Here is a 20,387-nt window from a genome sequence, read left to right on the forward strand (position 1 = left end):
CCTACAAAAGTCATAATATGGCCCTGACTGGCCAAAAGTCACACTGCAGGTAACAGACAGAACAAAGTCAGGCAGGCCCTGGTAAGCCTGACATCCCATTTGATTAGATGCATCTAGAGGGTAGAAACTGTGCCTTCATTCCTCTCCTGGTACCTGGTTCCTAGGGGTAGCTCAATAAATGCCGAATTAAATTGTATTAAGTCACCCCAAATTGCTTTTTACAGTGAACAATGAACAGTAAATTCTTACAGATTGAAGAAAACTCTGTGAATGCTGCAAAAATCATGTGGGCCTACCCATCTGGAAACTAAACCTGTAAATGAAGCCTATGCATTTTATCAATTTGTAGAATCTTGGGGTCAAAAGATTAAAACACACATTTTTCTTTCCTTGCAAACAAAGATGCTTATCTTATACTATATATTGGACCTCTGACAAATCTCTGATGTCAGCATGATGTCCTAAAGATAAATATAATTATGTATATAATAAAAAAATTTAAATTCATCCATTCATTTAACATTCAGTCTGTTAGGAACCGAGAATATAACAACGAAGAAGCTACAGTGCCTCTGAGGAACACATGTTTAACTTAATCTACTTTTTTCACAAAAAATGAACAGAGTCTGTGGGAATGTTACCAAAGTAGTACGGGTGATTCCAATTTATCAGAATTGAAACATAATACAATTTCTCACGTTTTGAGTATAACAAAGGTAGAGGTTATTAGTGTTAAGGGAGCACTCCTAATGCTTATCATCTCACTTTCCTTTCAAAACCCTGAACCCCACCAGTGCCTAGAGCAGCAATTCTCAACTGTAGACCAGTTTTGCACACAGCCCCCAGAGGGACATTTGGCAATGTCTGGAGATATTTTTAATTCCCACATTTGTGGGGGAGTGGAGAGTGCTAGCGGTATCTAATGAGTAAAAGCCAGGGATGCTGCTAAATATCCTACGATGCAAAGGAGAGACGCCCCACAGCAAAGAATTATCTGGCCCAAAATGTCACTAGTGTTGAGGTTGGAAAACCCTGGCCGGAAGAACCAAATCCAAACTCCTGCTGGCATTCAAGGCCTGGACCTTGAATTTGGCCCTTCCCACCTTTTCACTTTATCTCCTTGTGTCTTGTTCTCCGGACCCTCCATCTTCCCAGGAACCTTATGCTCCAGCCCGATCAGACAATCACAAAATTTTAAAGAGTGATTAAGCATTGGGCTCTAAAGTGAGGCAGACCTGGCTGTGTATCTAGGCTTTACAACCCGTCAGCTGTGTATCCTTGGGCAAGTTTCCCACCATCTTTAAGACTCAGTTCCTTCTTCTGTAAAGTGGAAATAACAGTAGTTATTGTTTTACAAGGATTGCAGGAGATGATGCAAGTAAAGCCATTGGACGCTGTCTGGCACATCTTTATGGCTCTGTGACCCTGTGCTCCTGCTGTTCTTGTCTTTCGTGTGTGTGTGTGTGTGTGTGTGTGTGTGTGTGTGTGTGTGTGTGCCCGCATGACTTGTGAGATCTTAATTTCCTGACCAGGGATTGAACCCAGGCCCCTGGCAGTGAGAGCACCAAGTCCTAACCACTGGACCACCAGGGAATTCCCATTCTTGTCTTTCTTAGGGCACCATACTCAGGCTTCCACATTCCTAAGTGAGCTGCCTAATGGTCTATCTCTCCAGGGAGCTCAAGAATTCCTGGAGGAAAAAAAAAAAAAAAGAATTCCTGGAGGCCAAGGACTGGGTCCTCTCTGCCTTTGTCTCCCCTTTGGCACAGCATCCTGCCCACAGCAGGTGATCAGGAAATATTCGTTGAATTGCAATTCTGGCATTCCCTTTAAGAGAAGACTGCCCTGCTCTATTTACAATAGCCCAGAGATGGAAACAACCTAAGTGTCCATCATCGGATGAATGGATAAAGAAGATGTGGCACATATGTACAATGGAATATTACTCAGCCATAAAACGAAACGAAATTGAGCTATTTGTAATGAGGTGGATAGACCTAGAGTCTGTCATACAGAGTGAAGTAAGTCAGAAAGAGAAAGACGAATACTGTATGCTAACACATATATATGGAATTTAAGAAAAAAAAATGTCATGAAGAACCTAGGGGTAAGACAGGAATAAAGACATAGACCTACTAGAGAATGGACTTGAGGATATGGGGAGGGGGAAGGGTAAGCTGTGACAAAGCGAGAGAGAGGCATGGACATATATACACTACCAAACATAAGGTAGATAGCTAGTGGGAAGCAGCCGCATAGCACAGGGAGATCAGCTCAGTGCTTTGTGACCACCTGGAGGGGTGGGATAAGAAGGGTGAGAGGCAGGGAGGTGCAAGAGGGAAGAGATATGGGAACATATGTATATGTATAACCGATTCACTTTGTTATAAAGCAGAAACTAACACACCATTGTAAAGCAATTATACTCCAATAAAGATGTAAAATAAATAAATAAATAAAAAGATTCATGCATCCTAAAAAAAAAAAAAAAGAGAGAGAAGATTGTCCTGCCAATGGGTAAAAAACCTAGAATTCTGAGGGAAGCTCTTTGAAACCCTTTCTTTAGGAGCCAGTCATGGTTTCCTTTGCTGCCTCCATTTTCTCTGCCCACCTCTCAGGGTTGGGGTTCTCCAGGGCTGGGGTACTGGCATGATTCTTGGCCAATCTCCCCTCACTCTTTGAAACCACCTCATCTAGCTATGTGGCCTAAAATACCACTTATATGACCCCAAATTTATACTTATAGCCAGGACCTCTTCTGTGAACTCCAGATTTATATATTTTTACTGTGAACTCAATAACCTTAATTGGTTATATATTGACATCCTCTGCTTAGCACACAGCGACCAAAGTGATCTTTTTAAAATATAAATCCAATAATGTCACTCCTTTCAAGGGTTTCCCACTGCACCGGTTATAAATTCTTCCCATGGCCTACAGGCCCATTCAAAACTCTTGATTTCTCACCTCTTGACACTGTCCTCCTTGCTCACTCTGCTCAAGCCACATTGGTTGTCTTTCCAATGTTCAAATAAGACAAACTTATTCCCCTTCTCTGAGCCGTTGTCCTTGATGTTGCCTCTGCCTGAAACACTTGTCTCCAGATCAATACATGACTTCTCATTCAGATCTCAACCAGTACCAGTCCTGAAGAGGACTTCCCTCTCTTCTCCCAGCCTATCAGCCTTCCCCCATCTCTCTCCAACTCTCTAAGTCATAACCTTGTTTTGCTTTTTTGAATGCCTATCATTATATGATATTTGTTTGCTTCCTTAATGATTTTGTTTCCCCGACTAGAAAGTCAGCCCCACGAGAGCAGACTTGTCAGCCTTATTCTCCACTGTATATCTTCAGCACCTAGCCCAGTGCCTGGCACATAGTAGGACCTCAATACATAGATGTTGAACAGATAAATAGCTGAATGAAGGTGCAGTGAAGGCACTGGAATGAGAAGGCTTGAGTTCCAGTCCCTGTTCCATCTCTATGTGACCTTGGCAAGTCATTTTGTCTCTCAGAGTCCGTAAAGTAAGTCTCACAAGATAACACTGACCTTGTAAGGTTAGTGTGAGGATCAAATGCTATAATGCATGGCAAGTTCTTGGTACAGTGCTTAGCACACAATATGATGATCAACTAATATTGGTGCTTTTTTCCCTCTTTGAGCTTCACTTGCCTCAAATAAGGGAAATGATACCGATTGCATGGTATTGGGTCGTTGTAGAAGTGATATTAAGTTACAAATCTTTCCCTCCTCTGGGCCTTTGCACACAGTATTCCTTTTGCTCCTCTCTCCCCATTTCTTCCTGCCTGGCTAACCTTTGTTGTCACCCACTTCAGGAAGTCTTCCTTGAGACCTCATGCTGATTTAAGGCCTCTTCTGGGCCCCCTCAGGCCCTGGGTGTTTCTGTTAGACAGACATCACACTGTCATTGTCCTGCATAGGCCCTGTGGGTGGATGGGTAGATGGAAGGAAGGATACAGGGATAGAAGGAAAGAGGGATGGAAGGATGGAGGGACAGAGGGATGTTGGAAGGAAGCATGTGACAGCAATTCGAAACAGGTTGCACCACCAATGAGCAGGCTCGCGGGACCCCAGAGGCCAGCCTGAGCTGGCCCTGCCATGCCCCCACTCCCTAGGGACCCTGCCCTGTAGCTCCCTCAACACTTGGTCACCTTCCCCCCACCTCCATCCTCCAGCACTCTCAGCGCGTGGTCCCCAGTCATTGGCTGCGGTCATTATTACCCCCAAGGCCGCAAATGAGAGACAGTCAGGTGCGGGGTGTAGGTGAACTCAGCCATCGCCCCGGGGCCCGGGCAGAGGCAGCAGCAGAGCGGAGCACCTGGCTAGGCTAGCGGCTCTCCGAGGCTGGGCATGGAGACCCCGAGCTCCGCGAGATGAAGGGGCTGGCGCTGTGGCCACTGCTGCTGGCCACCTGCGTGCTGGGGGCACGGGGGCAGCGCCGGGTCTCCCTGCGTGAGGAGTTCCAAGATGGGGGTGAGACGCTCGGCGGAGCGGGAGGGGATGGGGGGCGAAGGTAGACGGGACCCTACCTGCTCCTCCTCAATCACCTGCCCCAGCCATCTACAGTTCAAATCTCTGTGTGACCCTGGGCTAGTAGTGTACCCTGTCTACATTTTAATTTCCTTGCCTATGAAACGAGGACAGCAAAAGGCATCTTGCAAAAATTGTTATGAGAATTCAATGAGATAAGTTATGTAAAGCATCTCCCCTGGTATGTAGTAGGTATGCAATAAATGCTGGTTCCCTTCCCTTCATCCAAAAAACAGAAGTGAACTCTGGAGGGAAAATATGAGTGCTAATTGTGATAATAAAATTTTGTGTTTCATAAAATATCAGAGCTCAGAGGATGTAGGAGATCTCATTGCCCAGCCTCCTCCCTGGAATGACTCAGGAATATTAGAGAATTAGGGCTTATCTACCTAAGGACAGATGTTCAATGGTACTGTTTCAGCCCACAAAATACTCTTCGTGTGTGTGTGTGTGTGTGTGTGTGTGTGTGTGTGCGCGCATGCGTGTGCGTGTGCATGTGTGTGTGTGTGTGTAAAATGTGATTAGTTGTTTGAGAGTGCAGTGGATAGGGCACTTGCCTAGGAATCAGGATTGTTTGGATTTGAGTCTATATTCTACCGTGAAAGTGTGCATAAGCCCTTTCCCCTTTCTGAGATTCAATTCCCTAATATGCAATACAAGTAACGTTGTATTGAGAACAAGCTGCAGAGATGGTGCCGAGGAAGGAACGAATAAGCCCAGGCAAGGGGACCGGACAGGAAAGTGTCAGGGAGAAGGTGAAACCCAAGCAGGGTTTTGAAGGATGAGTAAGAATTTATCTGGGGGGCAGGGATGGAGAGAAGGGTGTTCCAGGCAAGAAGAACAGCATGTACAAAGGTTCCCAGTTATGACACAGTCAGCAGTGGCATCTTCAGGAAACTGGAAATTGTGAAAGAGAGGGTGGTTGAGGGGAGGCTGGAGAACAGGCAGGGGCTGGATCAAGGGGGCTAAGGAGCCTGGCCTTTCTCTGAAAGCAGTGGAAGCTAGTGAACATGGCAAGCTGGGGAGAAACAAGATCTGGCCTGGGTATTAGAAAGAACATATCAACAAAAATGTGGACAGTGTACTGTGAAACTGACCAAAGTTGAGACTGGAGACAAAAACACCCCCAAAACAAGCAAATAAAAAAACCATCTGGGAGGCTATGGTAATCTTCTTGGTGAAAAGTGGAGAGGCTTTGGGGAGGGGGTTGGTAGGGGGTATGTGGGGAGATAGGGGAAGGGGCAGACAGGAGAGATGCTTAGGATTTGGCTGAAGGGTGTGATGCAGGAAGCCCTCAGCTTCACTGACTGGCTGTGGCGGAACCTTTTGACAAGCCTCTTCCAAGTGTAGGTTGCTGGTCCCCCATTTCCTGACTGACCTCAGCTATCCTATGCAGTGAACCCTGTGAGGCTAAGCTTCTGACTGTTAGCTCCTGCCCCACCTGCCCACCCCCACTTGCCTGGGGTAGCTTTACCCACAACACAATTCTTCCTGTCAGAAGGCAGAGAACATGCACTGATCTGCAGTCACTTCCCCAAGGACCGAACCCTCCTTGCCCAGTGTGGCAAGAGTGAAATTCCCAAGGGTGTTATTGACAAATATTTCTGAAATACTCCTTGGAATAAAAAAAAAGGGGGCTCTAAGTCCCAAACCCCAAGACAGTTGATCATGAACAAAATCCAGCACCTTATGTGCAGAAAAGGCCTGATATCACCTCCTCCAGGAAGCCTTGCCTAGGCCTCCGCTAGGTCCCTCAACTTCTACGCTTCCTTTGTGTCAGCCCTACTCACACTACGGTTGTCATTTACCCGATTCTTCTCTGTTTCCAGTGTCAAAGTCAGTGCCTGGCTTAGACAGGTGCCCAGTAAAGGATTATTGAATGGTTGGGGCTTCCCTGGGAGCACAGTGGTTAAGAATCCGCCTGCCAATGCAGGGGACACGGGTTCGATCCCTGGGCCGGGAAGATCCCACATGCCGCGGAGCACTAAGCCCGTGAGCCACAACTACTGAAGCCCACGTACCACAACTACTGAAGCCCACGCACCTAGAGCCCATGCTCCACAGCTAGAGAAGCCACTGCAATGAGAAGCCCGCGCACCACAACGAAGAGTAGCCCCTGCTCACCGCAACTAGAGAAAGCCCGCACACAGCAACAAAGACCCAACGCAGCCAAAAATAAATAAATTTATTTTTAAAAAAAGGATTAATTGAATGGTTGAACTGAACTTTCTCACACACACACACACACACACACACACACACACGCACACACAGACGCATGCATCCAAAAATCACATCCCATGAAGAAAAATGATGTTCCAAGCAATATTACTACAGTAGGACTTAGAGACGTTAATTTTTGATGTTCAGTGCCTACTTTAAAGGAATCAACCCAAAATGTAATTATAATGCTGAAAGAAGAGAGATCAGAGAGATGTGCTGAGGGGCTGATGCTACTCATGACTGCGGAGGGTTGGGTAGTGGGGTCACCAGGGTTCTGAGGCTTATCCTCAGAGCAGAAGACCCGGAAACCAAATACTGTTAGGGTACTCAGACCTGGGAAGGTTTAGATGTTGGCTTGTTCTTCCAAACTCATATGAGGCTGGTATACAAACCAGATGTGCATAAATTCATGAGCATCTCAGACTTAACATGTCTAAAGCAAACTCTTGTGTCCTCCTCCAGACTTGCTCTTCCCATGGTTTCCTCCATCTTAGTAAGTGCCCCAACCATTCACCTGGTCGTTTAGGTCAAAAGCCTTAAGAGTCATCTTTGATTCCTTTTTTATTTATTTTCCCCTCATCGAATCTAGCAACAAGTCCAATTGACTCTACCCTCAAATTATATTCTGAATACGGTATTTTTTTTTTTTTACCTCTCATATTACTGTCCATGCTAGTCCAAGCTATTATCACCACTCATCTGGACTATTGCAGGAATTCGAGTGTCCTCTATGCTTCTGTTCCGGCTACTCCATAGTCTCTTCTCATCTAAATTTCAGAATGCTCCTTTTGAAATATAAATCAGATTGTAGCATTCTGGAACTTAAAAACCACCACTGTCTTTCCCGTTTTTTTTTTGTTTTTTTTTTTTTTTTTGTGGTACGCGGGCGGGCCTCTCACTGTTGTGGCCTCTCCTGTTGCGGAACACGGGCTCTGGACGTGCAGGCCTAGCAGCCGGGGCTCACGGGCCTAGCCGCTCCGCGGCATGTGGGATCTTCCCGGACCGGGGCACGAACCCGTGTCCCCTGCATTGGCAGGCAGACTCTCAACCACTGCGCCACCAGGGAAGCCCCCACCACTGTCTTTCTATTAGATTTAAAATAACATCCAGGCTTCTCACCATGACCTACAAGAACCTCTGTGATCTGATCCCTGCCTGTCTCTCCAATCTTATCTCCTGCTTCTTCATTACATTCTAGCCGCAGTGGCTGTTCTTTCTTGCTGTTTCTCAGACACTCCAGGCTCAGTCCCATCTCAAGGCCTTTGCACTTGCTGTGATTTCTGCCTGGAATATTCTCTCAGATCTTCACGTGGTTTACTCCTTCTCATCATTCTGGTTTCTGCTTAAATGTCTCCTTAAATGTCGGAGGGGCTTTTCTTGTTCACTCTATCAAAAATTATCCCCCCATATACATATCTATCCCTTTGTATGATTTAATTTTTTTAAATCAACCTTTTTGAGATATAATGTATATACATAAAATGCACCCATTTGAAGTGTATCATTCACTGAATTTTGAAAAATATAAACACCTGTGTGACCACCACCACAAGTAATATATAGAACATTTCCATCACCCCTGAAAGTTCCCTCATGAACATTTGCATGCTTAATTTTTCAGAATACTTTTCACTGTTCGATGCATTTCTTGTTTACATGTTTATTCATTGTCTTTCTTTTTCTCCTCACTATTAGATTCACTTCCTGAGAACACAGTGCTTCTCTGTTGTGTTCATTGCTGTGTCTGTAGCCCGCAGAACAAGCACATAGCAGATACTCAATTATTTTTGAATGAATGAATGAATTGCACTGGGAAATGACTCTTTCGAGAGATCAGAATACTCATACTAGCCAAGGCAAACACTTCCTGGTTGTCAGGGACCCAGGAAACCAAATGCAGTGAGTCAGAACTTAATCTTTGAGGAATGCTTATTGTGTACCAGTGGATTTTTTTCTTTATACCTTATTTTATTGAATCTCTCAACAGTTCTGTCAGAAAGATGATATCTCTCTTTCACTGATGAGGAAACTGAGGTTCAAAGAGGTTGAGTGACCCTCCCAAGTTTACACAGCTAGTGTCAAAAGTGGTTTGGAGGCCAAATAGGCAAACTGGAAAGCATTCATTGCATTTTGCAGTTAAGAGACCATTTCACGACCCAGAGTGGTGGGGATGGAAGGCTGCCTGGGAAATGAACTGGACGGCTGTGGGCTATGTTTTGGAGAATCCCGGCTGAGAGAGGAAGTCATGTAGGGCTCAAGTAGGTAATTTGGGATGCAAAGGGAAAGTGAAGGTGGAAGGTTTGGATGACACAGTGGGGCTTTTGCAGAAAGGCAAATGGGCAGGGGAGGAGTGAGCAGAAAGGCAAATGGTCGAGAGGAGTGAGCAAGGTGATGGATCCACATCTCTATCAACTTTACAACCCCTGCACTTGGTACAGTGCCCGGCTCATAGAAAATGCTCATAAAATTCTGTGGAAAGAAGGATGGAGGGAGGGAGGGAAGAAGGAAGGACTGTGAGAATTAGATAGGAAGGAGACAGTTGACTGGAAAAAAATGGAGGAGATCAAAGAACAGGTGTACTTTGAGTAACAGAGCGTGAGAGTTTGGAGGATAGAAAGCCACAATCATGGAGCGGGGAGTTTGGGTTTGAGATTTCAGAGGTGGAGCAGTTTCTGGTCACAATAAGGTCCAAGGTGTGAATGCAGGGGCAGATGGCTAAACTGGAATGGATGGAAGGTCACTGGAGATGGGGTATGTTATTAATAATTGGAAACATTCAGAGACAAACCTAAATATCCATCAGCAGGGGCCCAATGAAGTGAAGTATGATACAGCCATATAACGTTTGGCAAGTTCTTAATGTCATGGGGAAGTGTTTATGATCTAAGCTTAGTTGTAAGAGGTACAAAACTACATATAAGGCATATATTGTCACTATGTAAAATATATTTGTGCATAGAGGAAAGGAATAGATGAAGATATACCAAAATGTAAATGGTAAATAATGGAATTTCAGATGACTTTTTTTTTTTACTTTATTTTCTACAATGAACCTGTGTTACTCTTTTAATTAAAAACTATTAAAAATGAAGAGAACTGTTCTTTCCATTTCTTTCTGGAACTGAATTTCCTCCTTTTGAACTCTAGCTTTTACAGCTAAACTGTATTTGATGCCTTAGGTAACCTTTATTAAGCATAGTTTTACTCACTAGGCATGATGCTTTACACACTCCAGTTCTCACCTCCACTCTGTAAAGTAATTATTTTTCCAGTTTACAAACAGTATAACTGAAGCTCAGAAACACTGCGTAATTTGTCTGAGGTCACACAGCTCTTAAATGGCAAAGTCAGGATTTGAACCCAGGACTGTGTGATATCAAAGCTGATTTTTCTCACATTACTCCTTCTCCCCACCCCACTGCCTCCCATGAATCTGGTACTTGAAGGCCTTCTAGCTCACTTTTTTTTTTTTTTTTTTTTTCGGTACGCGGGCCCCTCACTGCTGCGGCCTCTCCTGCTGCGGAGCACAGGCTCCGGACGCGCAGGCTCAGCGGCCATGGCTCACGGGCCCAGCCGCTCCACGGCATGTGGGATCTTCCTGGACCGGAGCACAAACCCATGTCCCCTGCATCGGCAGGCGGACTCTCAACAACTGCGCCACCAGGGAAGCCCTCTAGCTCACATTTTAAGTAGTGCCTAGCAACCCCAAGAAAGGTAAAGCTTAGATTCTTTGAATGTCAGAACTGAAAGGGCTCTGACTGCTCATCTAGCTCCAAATGGCCTCCTTCTCCCCATTTACAGATGGGAAAACTGAGGTCCAGAGAGAGGATATGACATGGCAGGACCATTTATGGGTTTGTGGCAGAGCTTGAGTCAGGCTCCTTTCTTTCTGCTGTTTTCTCAGACTATTCCAGGCCACATTGCAACTTGGCAACTAGAGGGTTTTTAGAATTCAATCCTCTCATTGTACAGATGGGAAAACTGAGACCTAGAGAGGAGAGGTGGTTTTCCCAAAGTCAAGCAGTGAGTCAGCGGCAGAGATGTTTGTTGAACCCAGGTCTCTTACCTCCATAAAGGATGCACTGGCCACTTATGCAAGCTGCCAAGTGTCAGGTGACCAGCAGGTAATCATACCAGTGGCCTCAGGGACAACATGAGCTTTTGGAATCTCAGACTTCGCATTAAAAAAAGGGCACATTAAAATATGCAGGAATTGTCGTTGATTGAATTGGAGAATCATTGAATTAGTGACATAAACAGGTGTGAGGGGGAGAGCTAATGGTGACAGCAAAGGCCATTGTCAAAGTACAAAATCAGACAGAAAGAAACTGGAATTCAGATGAGGGACTGAATGATGCAGAAGTCACAAGGGGTGTGTGTGTGTGTGTGTGCGCACGCGTGTGTGTGAATGTTAATTCTGTCAGTTCTCAGACTTGACCATGAAAACTTGGCTGAAGAGACATTCTGAGACAAAGGACCTCTGTGCCCAGCTGGCTCAGACTTGCTGAGGACAGCCCAGCAGGGCTGGGGAACAGCCTGCTGCTCAGGCTTATGACTGATAAGCTATTGGGACCATCTGTGGATTGTGGATACTTGGACATGCTGGGCCTGAGGAAGAATCACCCTGGACAGATGCCCAAACCCAAGAGGCCTGATCCAGCTGGCCTTTCCAGGTCTCAAGTACAAACTGATGGCAAGGATCTCTCCAGAGGCTGCAGGGATGTGGAGGTGAGAGCAGGAGCCGTTGTTAACATACAGAAAAGAAAAAAAAAAGGCTGGAGGGAAATATAGCAAAATGTTGACAATGGTCATCTTGGGAGGTAGATGATGGATATTTTTACTGCATATTTGCTTCCTCTGGGCTTTCTACATCTTCTACAATAAATTATTTACTTTGAAAATCCAAGAAAAATAAAATAAGAAAAGCAGATGATTTATTTGTCTGTCTCTCTGTTTAGACCCTGAGCTCTTTGAGGGATTATGTCTTGTTTGTACCCTGGCGTCTAGCACTCACACTGGCACAGTATAGGTTCTCTGCAAAAATGTAAGTGAAGGACTTTAATTCTATCATAGTTCAAACATATGGCCTCTTGTTTAATGTTCACTTTCTTAGCAAACTTGGCTATCTGCTTCTTAGGGTATAGTTGATTAGAAATGACAGCTTACAAAATGAATGGAGGGCCCACTACAGTGCCCATTCAATGACAGCAAAAAAAATAATTTTAATAGTTATTATTAATCATCATCCTGATATTAATTAATAATAATTATTACTATTATCTTAATTTATTTGGTCCTCATGCCAATCTATCATTCAACAAACTTTTATTGAGTACCTACTATGTGCACAGTGTTCCTTTCCTTAAAGAGTTTAAATATAATCCTTATTTACAGATGAGAACACAGATTCAGAAAAGTGATTGACCCAGGATTATTATCCAGTGCTATTCACCACCCCATAAGGCTTCTTACTAGTTGATAAATATCTGAGTGACTATGGTCTATGTGGCAGACATGCAGTTAGACTGGTAGACAGAAAGAAAGGAAAGGAAGTGAACAGGTAAGTTGGCAGGCAGGTAAGTGGGACGTGGGTCCACCGGTTTCACAAGAGCTGGGTAGATTGCTAGAGGCAAACACACTGACCTCAGGGAGAAGTGAGTGCTCACAGCTGAACGGGAACATCGGAGACAGAAAAATTTCAAAACAAACTCACACTTCTGCTGTACATTACAGCCTAGTACAGAGCTTGAGTCTTCAAGAAACTTAAAATTTTGTTTAGGATTCTCTACATAATGGGTCAGGGTCTTCTATAATGTCTACAAAACTTTTCCATTGAAAATGGTAGACAAAATGTTGGTACCTGAAGAGGTAAGCTTTAGTTTATCTAGAAAATTCTCCTTTGCAAAATATAATCTGATGATGTTGAATAAATGTGGCAAATATGTATTTTTATCTAATTATGCAAGCATTTTCTAAAGGACATATTCTGTTCCGGGCTCAGGACTAGGTGCTGGGGAAGGCACAACTTTTACCTTCAAGGCTACAAATATTTCTCTCTTTACCTTTGATATTATGTATCTTTGTATACATATGCACATATACAGATTCGGCTTCAAGTAGTACTTATTGAGCACTTACGATGTGCCTGACACATGTGTTGCATGCTGTTTCATTTAATTCTCCCAGAAACGATGAGGTAGGTAAAACCTTTCTATAGATGAATAAACTGAGTCTCAGAGAGGCTAAAGATCCTGCTGGAGCTAGTGGAAAAGATGAGGCCCTAGCCCAGTCTTCTGATTTGCACTACACCACAAGCCAGGCATCCTGGGAGGTACATTTTGGAAATGAGTTCATTTGACAGAAGAATCATTGTTAGTTGGCCTCCTTGGTTCTGCATCTTTACAGATGTGGCTGTGATTATGTGTATTTATCGGCTAGATGTGGGAACACCCAAACACCTGTTATTTTTTGTTGGATGGATCTCTGGGGACATACAGATATTTGAACAGTTTGAAGGAAAGATTTAACAAGGAAAAAAAGGTGGTAGCATCCAATCTTGGTAAATACACTGCTCTCTTGCTCTCAATTAATAAGAGCTCTCCTTGATCTGGCCCCTCTGCCCTGCAAAACCATACAGTACTGCTTGAAACACCATGCTGTTTCATGCCTCAGGGCCTTTCCACATGCAAGGCATTCTGTTTGGAACACCCACTCCTACCTTTTCTCCTTTTTCAGTTCTTCTTCAGGCATGCCTTCTCTGAAATCTACCCTGACTCTGGAGGGCAGTCAGTGCTTTTCTGAATTTCACTGTCCTGTGTGTCCCTCTATCACTCCCCTTACCACACTGTATTGTAATTGTTTACTTGTCTGTCTTTTCAGACTCTGAGCTCCCTGAAGCTCGTAGGTCCCTGGAGGGACATGGTCAGATTCAAGTCTGTGCCCCTGGTGCCTGGCATAAAATGAATACTCAAGAAGTATTTGTTGAATGAAGGAGTAATGAGCCCAGGACCAGAGTACAGTAGAACTGAGCTCTAGTCTCAGCTCTGTAACTGGCAACTGTGTCCATGAGCAAGTTGCTTCCTTCTCTTGGCTTCATTTTCTCTATACACAATACAAGGAGGTCAGGTTAGTGACCACGAAGGGTCGTTCTGGCTTGAGCCTTTTATGATGTTAAGATGTTATGATGTTAAGAGGAAAAGTATAAAACATTAAAATGGAACTTTATTAACCAGGTGACATTATTCTCCTAACAAGAAAGGCTGCTTATTTGAGGACATCTTAAACTGTGGCAAGTTAGATTAGCATCAGTACTGTTCACCCAGAAAAAATGATTAGTGATAAGAAATTCTGAGTTCTGTTCTAACCTCTCCTACCATAAAGTTCAAGGTGAAAGCTGTAAACTGTTTCAACATGCATGCCAGGCTCAATTAACATTTGTCAAGTGGATTAATAAATGAGTCAATCCATTTGTAAGGCTGAGAATCTATGGCATAGGCAAAAGGCATGACCATGCATCCATTCAGTCATTCAGCAAATGTTTTGGTGATTTACTCTGTGCTAGAAACTGGGACACAAGGGTTAGTAAAATAGTTATGAAACTTCTCAGTCTGGTGGGGAAGACAGACATTACTCAGACTATACACAAATAACTTTATTAATTACAAACTGTAAAGTACTATGGTTGATTCTTACATTTGCTGTACACTCTTTAGGTTATAAAGGACTTTTCACACACATGACTTCATGGGAAGCCGTAGAGTATAGGGATCAAGAGCACGGATTTTGATGTTGCAGAGCCCTGGGTCCAAGCCTGCTTTACTCATCTAACTTACAAACTTTGTTCTTGGACAAGTTTCAGAGTTCCACTCTCCTCATCTTTTGAATGCGGGAAAAAATAGGACATTTATCACAGAGCTATTATTGGACTACAATGAGATACTGCATGTAAGGTCCTCTGCACAATGCCTGACATGTAGTTGCTAAGCAGTAGCTATTATTATGATTACATAAGCTTTTTCTCTTCATAACACTTTTCCCTGCATCCCCCTCTCCTTCCAGAGAAGAGGCAGTATTTGAAATCAAACAGATTTGGGTTCAAATCTCAGGTGAACCACTTACTAGATGCAAAATGGAACTAATAATATCTATCTTAAAGCATTATCCATGGGAGTAAATGAGGGGAAATTTTCAGGGAGCCACACAAGGGTCTAACACATAATAACAAATCTTTTGACTTTGACATCAATTCTTACCCTTCATTGCGTCAACTATGGTCAGGGAAGCAGGATCCATTTCATTCAAGCCACAGCAACTTGAGGCAGGAAGAATCTCCTGGGGCCCCTCCCTCAGGAGTGATGGGTGAGGTCGTCACTGAGACGTTCTGACCTGTGTAACACGAAGATCTTGGGAGTGACGGGGAAGACAAGAGAAAGCAAGCCCCTGGGCCTCAGGAAGGGAGGTCGTTGGTTGTTAGACTTGAGTAATAGGAGTCAACAGAGCCAACTCAGGGTGGCGTTATTAGAGGTATGTTGATACGGGTTTTCATGGGCAGAGCTAAGACAATAACCCTAGATATTGGGTAGTCGGATTTGAGAAAGAGAAATTCAGCTGCAGGGAGGAGACAAAATAAAGGCTACCCTCAAGGCCTCTTCCATCTCAAGCTGCCAAATTGACCCATGACTCTGGGACTGTGGTGGGTCCAGGAAGTGGGAGTCAGCAACTCTGAGGCATAAAATCAGAGAGGCACTGAATTTTTGGATGGAGTGCCAGGTCCCAAAAAGAATGCCTCTTTGTCTATATGCCATCTATGCCAAAGCAAAACAAATTTATCACCCTCTCCTTGAAACTGCAGAGGAGAGTCTAAAAAGTTTAAGCAATAAAAAAGGGTAAATGGAAATTGATTGTTCAATATCATCATTACTAATTCAAGAAGTATAAAATGATATTGCTAATCTCTTTACCTGGTAAGCTAATTTTATTATTTTATTTTACTAAACGTAAATATGTATAAGGGCTCAGGCCCCCAACCGTATTTTCCATCAACTTTTATGAGAGTGTCTCATGCCTTTCAAACAAACATTCCTGTAGTGGTTTTCAGGATTTCACTTTCATAGGGGAGGGTGGGTTAGAGCATTAATGGAACACTAATCATATGGTAGTGCATAAATGGTGGGGTTCAGGCATCAGATAGTGAGGGGGATTTCAGGAATACTGGAGTAATATATTTTATTTTACTTTTAATTTTATTTTATTGAAGTATAGTTGATTTACAATGTCGTGTTAGTCTCAGGCATACAGCACAATGATTCAGTTGTACCTACATATATATTTTTTCAAATTCTTTTCCTTTATAGGTTATTGGAAAATATTGAGTATAGTTCGCTGTGCTATATAGTAGTTCAGAGTTACCTTTTGATATCCCGTTACTGTTCCCATAAGACTTGATCAGCCTTGGCTGTATTTCATTGTCTTTAAAAAAACACAAACCATTTTTATATGTTGCTTTACTTCTTAACTCCATAGATGGATGGAAAAAAGATGGGTTGAATCTAAACATAAGCTGGATTATGGCAAATTTCAGCTCACTGCAGGAAAATTTTACAGAGACAAAGCATAGGGTAAAGGTAATTACTACAATTTAAGAACATACTTGCAAGAGGGAGGAGATATGGGAACATATGTATATGTATAACTGATTCACTTTGTTATAAAGCAGAAACTAACACACCATTGTAAAGCAATTATACTCCAATAAAGATGTCAAAAAAAAAAAGAACATACTAATTTACTGGGAAAGTTCTGAGTTTTATACAACTGTTTTTATTTGTGATTACCAGTTCACTTCTCTTTCTTAGAATAAAAAGAAGTAGTAGAATGTGAAGGATGAAGTCTCCACAAAAATAATAATGTATTTGTTGAGTAACAGGTATTTAAAAGTTCTTAGACACATTATCCCCATTAATCTTCCTAATAACTTCATGAGATGGTTACTATTATGTTCCCAATTTTTCAGGGGGCCTCAGAGAAGTTGAATAATTTGCCCAAGGCTATATTCACAGCTGGCAAGAGGTGGGGCTGAGACCTGATTCTAGGACTGACTCCAGGACTGTGTTCATTACCCCGGACCATACTGCTTTCCCCAACCCTAGGATTTTTTGAATTTAACACTCTGCACTCGAAACAGGGGAAAGCACTATGTAACCCCCAAATACTGCTCTCCCCTGGAGGTGCCTGCTACAATAGAGAACTGAGCAGACAGACCTAGAACTATGACTTGCTGGCTGCATAATTTAGGCAAGACTTTTCATTTCTCTTAGCCTTGATATTAGATGGAGATAATAGTCATCATTTGCCATGTTCATTAGACAGGGCTGCTGTAAGAGCCAAATAATTATTAGGAGGGAAGGAGGAGCTCTAGGCAATGGTTTTTTGTCTGAGAAAGCTTCTGTCCTATAAATAGAATCCATTGATTGTCCTCTGGAGTGATTTCCCATCTTCTTTCTCCTGGCTACTGTTATGAATCTCATTTTCATGTTTAGTAAAGAGGAGAATTACGAATTGGCTTGAACATTTAAAGTCTCATTTAAATCCACTCTGGAAAATTGTTTCCCGAGGAGAAGAGAACTGGAGGCTGTCTGAGTGACTCTTCTGAGGGCTCAGTCTGCACAGCGGCCCACCTACGCTCAGTTTGTTTGTTTGTTTTTAAAATTAATTAATTAATTATTGGCTGCACTGGGTCTTCGTTGCTGCCCACGGGCTTTCTCTAGTTGCGGTGAGCGGGGGCTACTCTTCCTTGCGGTGCTCGGGCTTCTCATTGTGGTGGCTTCTTTTGTTGCCGACCGCTGGTCCTAGGCGCACGGGCTTCACTAGTTGTGGCACATGGGCTCAGTAGTTGTGGCTCGCAGGCTCTAGAGCACAGGCTCAGTAGTTGTGGCACATGGGCTTAGTTGCTTCGCGGCATGTGGGATCTTCCCAGACCAGGGCTTGAACCCGTGTCTCCTGCATTGGCAGGCGGATTCTTAACCACTGCACCACCAGGGAAGTCCTCTACTCTCAGTTTGATTTCTTGGTTGTTGCTCCCCACACCTCATCCTACTCAGGTTCATTAGGTACCTCCTGGTTTTCTAAAAGGGTTCTGGGTACAAACGAGGCTCCGGGGCGTCCGTGTGTGTGTGGGGAAATCACATGGTTACACAGCTAAGTTTGGTAGAGTGGAAATTCAAGACTTGGTTTTCTACCTGTGGGTTCAGTGCTCTTTCCTTTGTGCCCACTCCTCCCTCCATGAAGTCTTCTCTGGCTATTCTAGCCTCCCTTGAGGTCTTTGGGGAAATAAGCATGCTCTTTAAAATATAGACAGCTCCTAATGTAATATTAGACATGAAAGTGCTTAAAGCACAGAGCCTGGTGTGCAATAAATGCTCAAGAGACATCTGAATCAGCACCTGTGATCCTTCTGAACAACTTAACGCATATTTATTGAGCATTTCCTCTATGCCAGATCTTTTTTTTTTTTTTCCGCCATGCCACGTGGCTTGTGGGATCTTAGTTCCCTGACCAGGGATCGAACCCAAGCCCTTGGCAGTAAATGCACAGAGTCCTAACTACTGGACTGCCAGGGAATTCCCCTTAGATCTTTATATTAAAGATGCCCCTGCTCTTCAGGAGCTTAAAAATTATTCAGAGACTGAAATAAACTTAATTGCAACATAATGTGACCCAACGAATTACAAAGAGCTGTGGGATCATGAAGGAAGGACCCTCACCAAGCATGAATAATGATAGTCCCTTGCACTTTATATTGACAGTTTACAAAGTGCTGCTCACATCTCTTACCCATTTAACTTTCACGGGAACCCTCTGGGGTATGATTAATTATCCACATTTTGCTGATGAGGAAGCTAAGACTCAGAGAATTAAAGTGACAGAGTCATAACCAGAAAGCTGGGCAGCAGCTTAAAATAATGAAAAGACCACTAGCCTGGAAGTCTGGACATTTGGCTTGTGTGTCTGTCACTTGTGACTATATGATCTTAGATAAGTAACTTTCCCTCTCTGGGTCTTGGTTTTGTCACCTGTAAAGTAATGTAGTTAGACTAGAAAGGCTCTAAGACCCCTTACAGCTCTGATATTCTCTGGATGAGGAGATAAAGTCTCGGGTTGGGGGCTCTGGAATTAGATAGACTGGTTGTGTGATTCTGGACAAGTGAAATAGCCTCAATGATTTCATGATAAAGTGGAGATATTAGTAGGGCCCACCTCATAGGGTTTTTATGAGGATTAAGAGTAGTAATACACATGAATGAAACATATTGCCTGGTAAAGAGGAAGTGTTCAACAAATGTTAGCAACAATTATTACTTATTCTAAGAGTCTGTGCTGGACCTCTTCCTACCACAGCAGTTGTGCACGACAGAGCCTGATTCTGGCCACCCATGGGGTCTTAATAGAAACAGAGCTTGTTTTGTAAAGCTTCAGAATAGTATTTAAGTATCTCTTGAAAATCAGAGACAGTATGGTATAAGGGAAAGAAAGAATCAGTCAAACATGTCATAAAAATCCCAGTTTAGGGGACTTCCCTGGTGGTCCAGTGGCTAAGACTCCGCGGTCCCAATGCAGGGGTCCTGGTTCGATACCTAGTCAGGGAACTAGATCCCACATGCTGCAACTAAGAGTTCGCCTGCCACAACTAAAAGATCACACATGCCACAACTTAAGATCCCTTGTGCTGCAATGAAGATCTCACATGAGGAAACGAAGATCCCCTGTGCCATGACAAAGACCCGGTACAGCCAAATATATGAATAAATAAATAAATATTAAAAAAAAATAAAGTGGGTGCATTTAAAAAAAATATCCCAGTTTAGTTCCTTACCAGCCTTGTGGCCCTAGGCAGGTCACTTCACCTCCCCGTGACTCAGACTCCTAATTTGTAAAAGTGAAGATAGTACCAATTTTGCAGGGTTGCTCTGAGGCTTGAATAAGATTATGTGTGTAAAGCATCCAGGACGTCACCAGGACGGCATGCAGTAGGTAAGAATGTAGCAGAGATTGGTGAGACCAAGTGCTAGGTTTCTCTGACTGCTCTTAGGGTATTTAAATCTAGAGATTCTGTGCTCTCTGCTCTCAGGTCTCCAGACCAGTAAAGATGCCAAGTTTTATGCCCCTCTCCACCAGGTTCAAGAAGCCATTCAGCAATGAGAACGAGACCTTGGTGGTTCAGTTTTCAGTAAAACACAAGCAAGGCATCCATTGCGGTGGTGGGTTCGTGAAACTCTTTCCTGACACCCTGAACCAGGAGGATATGCATTCAGAATCCGAGTATTACATCATGTTTGGTAAGCTCTCTAATAGCAGTCACTGTCAGCCCTGTGAGGTCTTAATGAGAGCCACTGTAGTTGTAGAAAAGGCTCAGATGGAAATTTATTTTTTTAAAAATTTATTGTATTGAAGTATAGTTGATTTACCATGTGTTAATTTCTGTTGTACAGCAAAATGATTCAGTTATATATATACAGTTTTTATACACACATACACATACTAACATACACATACTTTTTCATATTCTTTGGAACAGGAAATTTCTAATGTGATAGCTCCACCTCCCTCTGTGGTA

The 20,387-nt window shown here is 43.3% G+C and overlaps 1 pseudogene across 1 annotated transcript in view; it reads left to right on the forward strand.

The window, feature by feature from the left end:
- The first annotated feature begins 4,395 nt into the window (after nucleotides 1-4,395).
- Nucleotides 4,396-20,387, forward strand: part of LOC309830836 (calreticulin-like) — a 33,542-nt pseudogene continuing 17,550 nt past the window's right edge. Inside the window, exons 1-3 of the transcript in view lie at nucleotides 4,396-4,495; nucleotides 16,298-16,398; nucleotides 19,902-20,109. The product of the transcript in view is annotated as a calreticulin-like (transcript). The remainder of the gene's footprint in view (nucleotides 4,496-16,297; nucleotides 16,399-19,901; nucleotides 20,110-20,387) is intronic.

The sequence above is a fragment of the Grampus griseus genome (assembly GCF_964374135.1).
Source record: "Grampus griseus genome assembly, chromosome: 1".
NCBI classification, from domain to species: domain Eukaryota; kingdom Metazoa; phylum Chordata; class Mammalia; order Artiodactyla; family Delphinidae; genus Grampus; species Grampus griseus.